The sequence below is a fragment of the Castor canadensis genome, chromosome 6 (genome assembly GCF_047511655.1).
Source record: "Castor canadensis chromosome 6, mCasCan1.hap1v2, whole genome shotgun sequence".
NCBI lineage: Eukaryota > Metazoa > Chordata > Mammalia > Rodentia > Castoridae > Castor > Castor canadensis.
The window spans coordinates 1,347,356-1,357,282 of NC_133391.1; positions in this window are offsets into that span (position 1 = coordinate 1,347,356).

The window sequence follows — 9,927 nt, forward strand, 5'->3', positions numbered from 1 at the left end:
TGGCAGATGGTCCAATCTGAGGAAGATCTACTGTTGGGGGTAGTTTCTGTCCCTTGTCGTGAAGATGTTATCTGTCTGAATGGCTCAGAGCAAAGACAGATGCAAAATGGTGGCAGGCATGCCAAGCTTCTCCTGTGTTCAGTTCATTCCCAGGCCCAAGTAAGGGGTCAGCGCTTGTCACAAAAGCAGTTTGAGCACCTCTAACAGTGAAAAGGATGGAGGGGTGGCAGGGTCACATCCTGCTTCTCGGAACACTGATGTCTTGTCCCTCAGGGCGGCTGGGAAGTTTAACACCGGTATCTCCCTCCGTTCTTGTGTTGAGGAGGGAACAATTCAGGAAAGTTTGGAACGTGCAGTGGAAGAAATGGATGGTAAAGCTTAGTAGGAAAGGAGTTTCGTGTCACAGGATGAAGGTGGGGAGAAGTGAGGAAAGGGAGACACATTTCTTGCTGTCCATGCAGGAAGTGGGAGTAGACACTCAAAACCATGGTCCCCATCTCTGGTCACCTGCTATGATGTCCAGCTGCCTCTAATCTTTGCATAATGGATCTGAGTGGCTGCTAAAACAGGGAGATGTCGATTATGCTTACACAAAACACAGGACAATAGGTGTGCTTTAGGACTTCCCTTTGGTGGACATGCCTTTCATTCTTCCTGTCCCTCCACCCATCCTAGGAGCCCTGGAGCTTGTCACCATCTCAGATAGGCAGGTGCAGGCGGCCCTGCCATGTCCGAGTTCTTGTTACATAATGCCTAAAATGAGCGGAGAAGGGGAGCCACTACTCTGGCTTTCTGGTTTTTACCTTCTCAGTCCAACATCTGAGTCTGGCCCTTTTAATATTTGTTAAAATAATTTCCCTGTCTGTCCTGGCTCACAGGATAGACAGGGTCCTGGGACGGTACCAGCCTCCCCTCAATCAAGCTGCAAGACAAGGCCTCAGGACTGACTTTTCCTTATAACCAGTAATTAGAATAAGATCCGCTATATAAGCTGGGCACCAGATGTCCGTAACCCCAGCTACACAGGAGGCAGAGATCAGGACTATTGCAGTTCAAAGCCAGCCTGGGCAAATAGTTCATGAGACCCTACCTCAAAAAACACATCACACACAAGAAAAGGACTGGTAGAGTGGCTCAAGATAAAGCCCTGAGTTCAAATACCAGTCCTGGAAAAAAAAAAAAAAAAAATATATATATATATATATATATATTTTTTTTTCTGTAGAGGAGACTCAAACATTGGGGTAGAATTACCTTCTTAATCATGAAGTTTTTAAAAAGACAGTACCACAATTTTAGATTGATAACAATGTAAATATTTTTAAGGTTTGAGTTGCTGGTCTTTGGGGGAGCGGCACTGGGGTTTGAACTCAGGGTCTCACACTTGTTAGGCAGGTGCTCTAACCACTTGAGCCGCTCCACCAGCCTTTTTAAATTTTTTTTTTAAATAAGGCCTCTCGTTCTTGCCAGTGTTGGCCTTGAACGGCAGATCTCCTCATCTCTCCCACCTGAATAGCTGGGATTACAGGTGTGGCCACCCCACCCAGTCAAGAGGTTGGTCTTTTAGGCTCCTTGAGTCCCAGCCCATCACCCATACCAGCAGGTACAATCGATAATGGTCTCCCACTGTGACCCAGAAAATGCTGTCCTGCAGATGGACACATAACGGCTTTCCCAGGTCACTGTGGACACAGCGGCATCCTGTGACCGGTGGCTGCCATCTGACGGCCACTTCCTTCCGCCACTCTGGGCTTCCTTCCAGCTGCTGTTGTCATCAAATGATCTACTCAGCATTTTCCCCAACTCCCTGCACACTGCCAACTTCCTGGTATCATTTGACACGCATCTTTGTCACTCAAAGATTATAAGAGCGTCCTAAATTTTTAAAACTTTACCACACTCTGAAAACAGCAAAGCATTATACAAGTCACGCCTGTAATCCCAGCTACTCCGGAGGCATTGATCAGGAGGACTGAGGTTCAAAACCAGCCCCGGGCAAACAGTTCACGAAACACTATCTCAACGCTGGCAGAGTGGGTCAAAGCATAGGCCCAGAGTTCAAATCCCAGTACCACCAAGAAAAAATTATACGTTTTTCAAGAATAATAGCATATTAGGGCTAGGGTGTGGCTCAAATGGTAGAGTGCCTGCCTAGCAGGTGTGAGGCCCTGACTCCAAACCCCATTCTGAAAAGAAATAAAAAGAACACCATGTTAAATGTATGATTTTAACTCCCCTGACAGTCACACAGCCCATGATAAACTGGTTTGGGATCTGAATGCACTCTTTGATCACCCAGAAAACATTCAAATATTCTCTACCTGGAACTGTCACAAATGAACTGGCCGGGGTCCCCCTGCTCCACCTGGATACAAATCCTGAGTGGGCGACCAGAAGCTCTCCCAGTGCTGGTGGTCCCAGTCCAGGCCCTGAGAGCCAGGGGCCATTGCTCCCGGCCTTAGAAGCCAGAGGCTGGGGCTCTGCGTCCCCAGGCTGGAGGCCCATCGCCCTGGGCTTTGACCACCAGCAGCCCTGGCACTTGGCAGCCACTGTGATCCTCAGTCCCAGCAGCAGGGAGAGGTGGCCGCAGTGATGGCACCTGCTGGTGTGACGGCTCCTGACCAGGCCCGGGTGCTGGACTCTCAGCTCTACAGCAGCTAGTATCAAGTTCTCAGGTCCCAAGGGTTAGGGTCCTTGATCCCTAAGTCTTGTCAGCGCCCTGGGACTCTTCCAAGAGCCTCTGTTTTTCATCTCTGATATTTATTCATTTATTTATTTATGTATTTATGTATTTATTTTCTGTGGTGGCACTGGGGTTTGAACTCAGGGCCTCACACTTGCTAGGCAGATGCTTTGCCACCTGAGCCACTCTGCCAGCCCTTTTTTGTATTGGTTATTTTCAAGATAGGTCTCATGAGCTACTTACCCAGGCTGGCTTTGAACCTCAGTCATCCTGCTCTGTGCCTCCCAAGTAGCTGTGATTATAGACGTGAGCATCGTTGCCAGGCTCATCTGATTCTTCCATCTTTCCTCACCCCCAAGATCCAGGCCTCTGTCCTCTCTCTACTTCTACTGCGTCTTGTTCCCACTGAGAACACCCCCGAGTTTTTCCTATGTCCCAAATTTTGGGTGGCTGGAGGGAGTTGAAGACAAGGGAGGTGGTGCAGGGGTAACCAGGAGCAGTCTCTGCCCTCCGAAAGCACCTGGCGGAGGCAAATGGAGAAGTAGAGAATTCCCTGCACACGGAGCGAATCAGGTGTGACAGCTGGAAGCTGGGTCGAGGAAGGAAAGGGAAGAAGCAGTGGGTTCTAATTCTGAACCCCACAGGAGGAAACTCAGTCCTCAGAGTCACGGGCTCTGTCGCCAGACATCTTAAACAGAGAGTGCTTGGAAATAAGCCCTGAAATATGTCTGCCAGCCATACATCCTCCTGAAAGAAAAATACTCGTCTTTTGCTCAGGGAAAGGACCACAGATTTTCTAAAATTTTTTAGACATTTTTCTTCCTAGAAAAATCTGGTTAGATTTTGAGTGTTCATCTGGGTTTTTGTTTGTGTTTTTTTTTTTTGCGGCACTGGGGTTTGAACTCAGGGTCTACACCCTGAGCCACTCCACCAGCCTTTTTTATGATGGGATTTTTTTGAGATAGGGTCTCCTGAACTATTTGTCTGGGGCTGGCTTTGAACTACGATCCTCCTGATCGCTGCCTCCTTAGTAGCTTGGATTACAGGCATGAGCACCAGCACCAGGCCCCTTAATCTAGCACTAAAGTTGGTCTGACCTTCACCACTGCACACACAAGAAGGGATGGTTCCAAGTCCTCCTCAGCACCTTTCAAAAGCGGCTCATGCAGCTGGGCGCTATGGCTCTCACGCCTGTAATCCCACCTACTTGGGAGGCAGAGATCAGGAGGATCACAGTTCAAGGCCAGCCGGGGTAAATAGTTCATGCGACCCTATCTCCAGAATAACCAGAGCAAAATGGACTGGAGGTGCGGCTCATGTGGTAGAGAGCCTGCTTTGCAAGTGCAAAGCCGTGAGTTCAAAACCCAGCCCCAGCAAAAAAGAAAGAAAGAAAAGGAATAGAGAGTCCACAAATAGATCCGTGTATTTTTTGGCAACTGGGTATGTAACTAAGACGGCATTTCAATTTCATTGGGAAACACAGTTTTTGAACAAATAGTCCTCAATAATTGTCCAAATAGAACATAAAAATTAGACCCATATTGCACACCAAGCATGCACAAAACAATTTTCAATTGGATTATATATGTAAATCTGAGAGGCTAGCCAGGCACCGTGGCTCACTCCTGTAATCCCAGCTACTCAGGAGGCAGAGATCCGGAGGATCAAGGTTCAAAGCCAACCCAGGCAAACAGTTCTCCAGACCCTATCTCGAAAAAACCCATTACAAAGAAGAGCTGGTGGAGTGGCTCAAGGTGTAGACCCTGAGTTCACAAAAAAAAAAACCCAATAGTTATATGGCAAATTTTGTGTTATATGCATTTTACTACACTGTAACTGAGCCCAGAGAGGCTAAAAAGGAAGGAGGGGCTATTTGGGTCATACGAGAACCTGGCTCAACCCCAAGAGCAGTGAAGCCATGGAGGAGATGGAAGCAGAAGAAAGATGACTGGTTCGCAGAGGAGCAGGGAACCGTGCTGTAATGAGGCCGAGAGATTCCATGACAAGCAGACAAAACATGAACACAGGCCAGTGGTATGGCTCACATCTGTAATCCCAGCTACTTGGGAGGCTGAGATTGAAAGGATTGCAGTTTGAGGTCAGCCCAGGCAAACAGTTCTTGAGACCCCCCCACCCCCGTCGCCAAAATCACCAGAGCAAAATGGATTGGAGGTGTGGCTTGAGAGGTAGAGCACCTGCTTTGCAAGTGCAAAGCCCTGAGTTCAAACCCCAGCCCCACCAAAAATAAAACATAAAAAAAGCTGGGCACAGTGGCTATAGTCCAATTCGGCTGGGGAACATTTTCGCTCCTGATGGCCACTCGTCAGCTGAACATGTTTGAGGAAGTGCCCTCCTTTGAGGAACAGTCTCTATCCACTGTCCAGATGGTCACTGCCCAACGGCACCAGGCTCTCTCCAGGCAGAGCGGCCTCGGCTGTGGCTGTCCTTCACAGCAGCTGTGTGTGTAGAAGGGGCTTGCCCAGCACTCAGCTCTGTCCCCAGCCATTGACAACGTTTTTTTCAAGATAGGGTCTCTCAAACTATTTACCAGGGCTGGCTTCGATCCATGATCCTCCTGATCTCAGCCTCCTGAGTAGCTGGGATTGCAGGCGTGAGCCACCAGGTGCCCCAAAAGACCCGGTACTCATGGTGCACAGGAGTCAGGTCAGGAAGAAAGTCCCCAAACTGTTTCCAATGACAGAAAGAGGAACAAAAGTTGTTGGTAGTTCCCAGGTGGGCAGAAACCTGATCCCTCTCACTGCACCATTCGGGGGGGATGACACCCCAGACAACAAGACTTCATTCAACAACCCCCTTATGGCCACACCTGGCCCAACAATTAAGACAATGGCCTGTGTCCTCCTGATGGAGCCCTGCTTTCTTCCCACTTCCAGGCAGCATCTGCATGGCGGACCTCAGGGAAGGACCCACCAAGGCAGATAAAATCCCAGTCCTTGGTGGCGTCTGTGCCTTTGGTCCTGATCCCACCACCCCATCCCTAGAGGTGCACAGTCCCTGTTAGGGCGTTGACTGTCGCTCAACTGCCCACCCCAAATGCAGGAGCAACTCTGAGGTCCTGAGGTATCTGGAGCTCCCAGGACACGGGTGACGATAGAGGAGGAGCTCCAGCCAGGCGTGCATTCCCCCACCATGCTTCTTCATGTGTCACAGGCTCAAAATATCCTCTCCCTATCTCTGTCTCTGTCTCTGTCTCTCTCTCTCCCCCTTTGGTGGCACTGGGGTTTGAGGAATCAATAACAAGATCCAGCATCAATTGAGCAGGGAAGGGGGCTTTTATTCTTGGCCAAGAATGGAAGTGGGAGATAGGCAGGCTGGTGGAGTGGCTCAAGAAGTAAAAGCGCCTGCCTAGCAAGCATGAGGCTGTAAGTTCAAACCCCAGTGCTGCCAAAAAAAAAAAAAAAAAGAAGTGGGAGAAGTGGGAAGTAAACTCAGCCCTTGGTGGTTGGAATACAGAACAAGAGAAATGAGGGGGAGGAGCAGGCTGATGGGGGTTATTCATGTCTTCCGGGGATGGGTGGGAATTTCCAGGAATTTGAGCTCCACCTGTTTTTGCTGCTTTTATGGTTCTTTCCAGTTGTCACCATGGCAACTGTCATCTGTCCTGGGACCAGGGTATGTGTCATTTAGCATGCAGATGACATTAAAGTGAACTTCGAGGTTGTCTGGTAATCACTTTGGCAACCTTTTGTAGATCCAAGCAGAATCTTGACCATCTTGGATTCAACCAGTGTCAGCCAGCTCATCTAAAGAGGGACTCTGGCCACCTTAGCAGGCAGTGATGTCCTCAGAGACAAACAAGATTAGAATAGGACAGAGCCAGATACTCTAATTGCTCCTGAAGTGGTGATCAGGAGGACCAAATTTCAAAGCCAGCCTGGGCAAAAGTTCACAAGACCCCATCTCAACCAATAGCTCAGTACGGTAGCAATGGCTCATGCCTGTCATTCTAAGCTACAAGAGAGGCTGAGATCAGGTGGATCAGGAAGATTCCCAGTTCCAGGCCAGCTGGGACAAAAAAAAAAAAAGTTCCTGAGAGCCCCCCATCTTGATGGAAAAAGGCTGGGTGTGGTAGTGCTCACCTGTCATCCCAGCTGTGATGGAGAGCATACAGTAGGAGGATTGCGGACATGGCTGAAGAGAAGGGCTTCCTGCCTAGCAGGCACCGAAGCCCAGTACCGCAATCACCAAAAGATTAGGGCAGGCTAGGACAGCTAGGCCACCCACCCAGGGCACCACTCACTCACGCACATTTAAGGCACATTCCCCTCTCCTGTCATCTTCCCTCCCCACAAGGAGACACCAGGCTGCTGGACCTCGCTGCCGGTTGCAGCTTGCTCTGCTTCCTGTGGGATGCCCTCAGCTGGCACTTCAACTCTGGAATGCATTCGGTTACACGGCCCCAGCCCCCTGGGGGCGCTTGCAAGCGTGCAGCTGTGCCCTGGTCACCTCCAGAAGGCTGCGCCCAGACAGATGTGGAGACAGAGCACAGAGACCTGTCCCTGAGCATATTGTTAAACGCAGCTAAAATGCTGTTGATGATGATGATGGACCTTAGTGTAAATGTCCATCTTCCTTGAATAAGCCGAGATGCCCCCAGGCTGTTTGACTCCCCGATTGACAGCTGTGACATCTTCCCTGGTCCTGCAGTCCTCCAGTGGAGGACCAAGCGGCCGGCCTGACTGCCCTCATGGCTGCCCAGCTGCTTTAAACAAACACTCCAGGGTCACCTTGAGGAAGCCACGACAACCACAGCTGCTTGCTGCCCAGCACAGCTCTGTCCCAGCCGTGACCATCACAAACTGCTTGTGCTGGACATTTGTCGGTCACAAGCCTGGGTGAACTCAGCAGCCATTCTCATCCCCGCCAGAGGGGGCGCACTTCCCCTGGTGGACCAACGGAAAGCCTGTGATTGGTGCAAACAAACGAAGGACTGTACTGTGATTGGTGCAAACAGGGTCCTTCATGATTGGCAGAAACACACTCCTTAATTTGCATGATTGCCCTGCATGACTGCTGTGATTAGTGCAAATACCCTTGCCAACCCCAGTTCGGGGCTATATAAGCAGACTCGGGCTCATTTTTCTATCAGCTTGGCACACTCTCATTCGTTGCTCCCCAGTGTTGCAACATAACGCTTTGCTCAACATGTCTTTTTTTTGGCTGCACTGGGGTTTGATCTCAAGGCCTCATGCTTGCTAGGCAGGTGCTTTACTACTTGAGCCACACCCCAGTGCAAAATATATTTTTTTAGTGTTAGTACTGGTCAGGGACTGACTTCCTGGGCTCTACCACCGAAGTCACTTCACCAGTTCAACTGGTTTTTGTAAGGTACTGCCAAATAAAGACCACACCACGTATGGAAAGGAAAGATTTATTAGGAACCAGACCACAGGGCTGTCACTCTTTGCGGGTTCAGAGTGAAGCAGCTTGGCTGAATTGGGTAGTGGGCTTTATAGGAGGGGCCAAGACATCCAGGAGGTAGAGAGAGTCTGGTCTCTGATTATCTGTGACCACCAGATGGAAAAGGTTGACATGCCTGGCTAGTTGAGTAGCTGGAAGTTCCTGAGTTGTTTTGCAAGCCAAGAAACAATCAGGCAGGGAGAAACAAAGTCATAAATCAGGGGGTCTAGTTTCAGTGCTAGCCTCCAGACCTTCTGCCCGCCCCAAGAACGCCAGGGACCTAACAGTCTTTTTTTGCCTACTTCTGATTTTCGTCAGAAGAGTAGTCTGAGCTGGGAGTACAAGGAGACAGCAGAGCAGCAGCAATAGTAAGCCAGCTGCAGGAAGAGTTCCCGAAACAGCAGAGATGAAGACACCCAGGAGAGCATGGTAGCAGTGAGGAGGCCCAGAAGACAACAGACTGGGCCTCAGTTCTGATAAAGTAGCAGGGATGTAGGGAGGGCGTAGCAGAGGAATCCGAACGTGGGTAAAGTGGCCTACAGAATTGTATGTTACCATGTATGGATTAGACCTTGCTGTTTGCTTCTGTAACCTGTTTACAAGGGGATATAAGGTGAGACCCCTTTGTTCTCAGGCCTCAGTCCTCGGGGTCTGTGATGGCGCAATAAACATTGCTTCCTGCTAATTGCTTCAGTGTCCCACATCTCAGCTTGAGATTCCGGCAACAAGATGACTGGCACCTCCCTCCCCAGCCCCTGGCAGCCACCTGATTTTGTTTTTGGAGCTAGTTATGCAGCTCACGCTGGCCTTGAATTTGCCTGGCTCAGCCTCCAAATGCTGGAATTACAGGCATGCACTACTAATCCAGCTGGTCGTTTTTACTATTTTTTTTTTTTAGGATGACCAGACATCCCACAACAGTAGCTGCCTCCAGTCCACTTAAAAAACATATATACAAATACTAATGGACATTCCTGCAAAGTGTGGGGTACAGGCAGGCTGCCACAAGCCCTAGACCGCCCCAGCCCACGTGGCCCGTGGCCCCGCCCACATCGCATGACGCACTCTCGCGCCTGCGAGGGCGGCAGTCTCTGCTGGGCTAAACCATAGTGACTAGCAGAACAGGGCAAGGCTAGGTTATGGTTGCTATGGAAGGATCGCCCTAAGTAACTAAAGCCACTCGCATACATTTTCATATTGCGCCAGGCAGGCATCTTTGTAGTGGCATTGGCCATCTCTGGCTTGCTGAGAATTCCTTACGTATTTTTGGAATCGTCCGTTCTTTTGCCCCGTCAGTAGACGGGTCTAAAACACAGCCATGTACAGGGGGAATGAAAGCCATGCAGCGTCTGGTTAAAAACGAAGGTAGCACAAGAAAAAAAGTTGGTTCAACTCGTAGGATCCTATGGCACTAGTTCTTGACTTACGTCATATTTCCATGCAATTCCTGCTGTTAAAATAAGTTCTGGAATCTGCCTGTGGGCTCTTCAAATAGTTCAGTCCTTTCCCCGCTTCGCCTGCTGGGACAGGAAAGGGAGCCACTGCCATTTTGGACTAAACCATCTGCTACCACAAATGGGGTCGTGGTAGCGCCCCGTGAGTTTATCGCTGTTGGAAGCAAATTTTTCTATTTGAATTGAGAAATTATTTTCTCAGGCACAGATTTGTGGTTATTGATAGATACATGGGTACGCATCTGAGTTCCTCCGGGTTCGCCGTGAGAATCAGGGTATGGGTGTTTCCCCCCATATATCAACTTGGTACGGTCTTCCCTGGTCGCACGCACATGGCTCGGCGTTCGCCGGCGCGCGGTGCATCCTGGG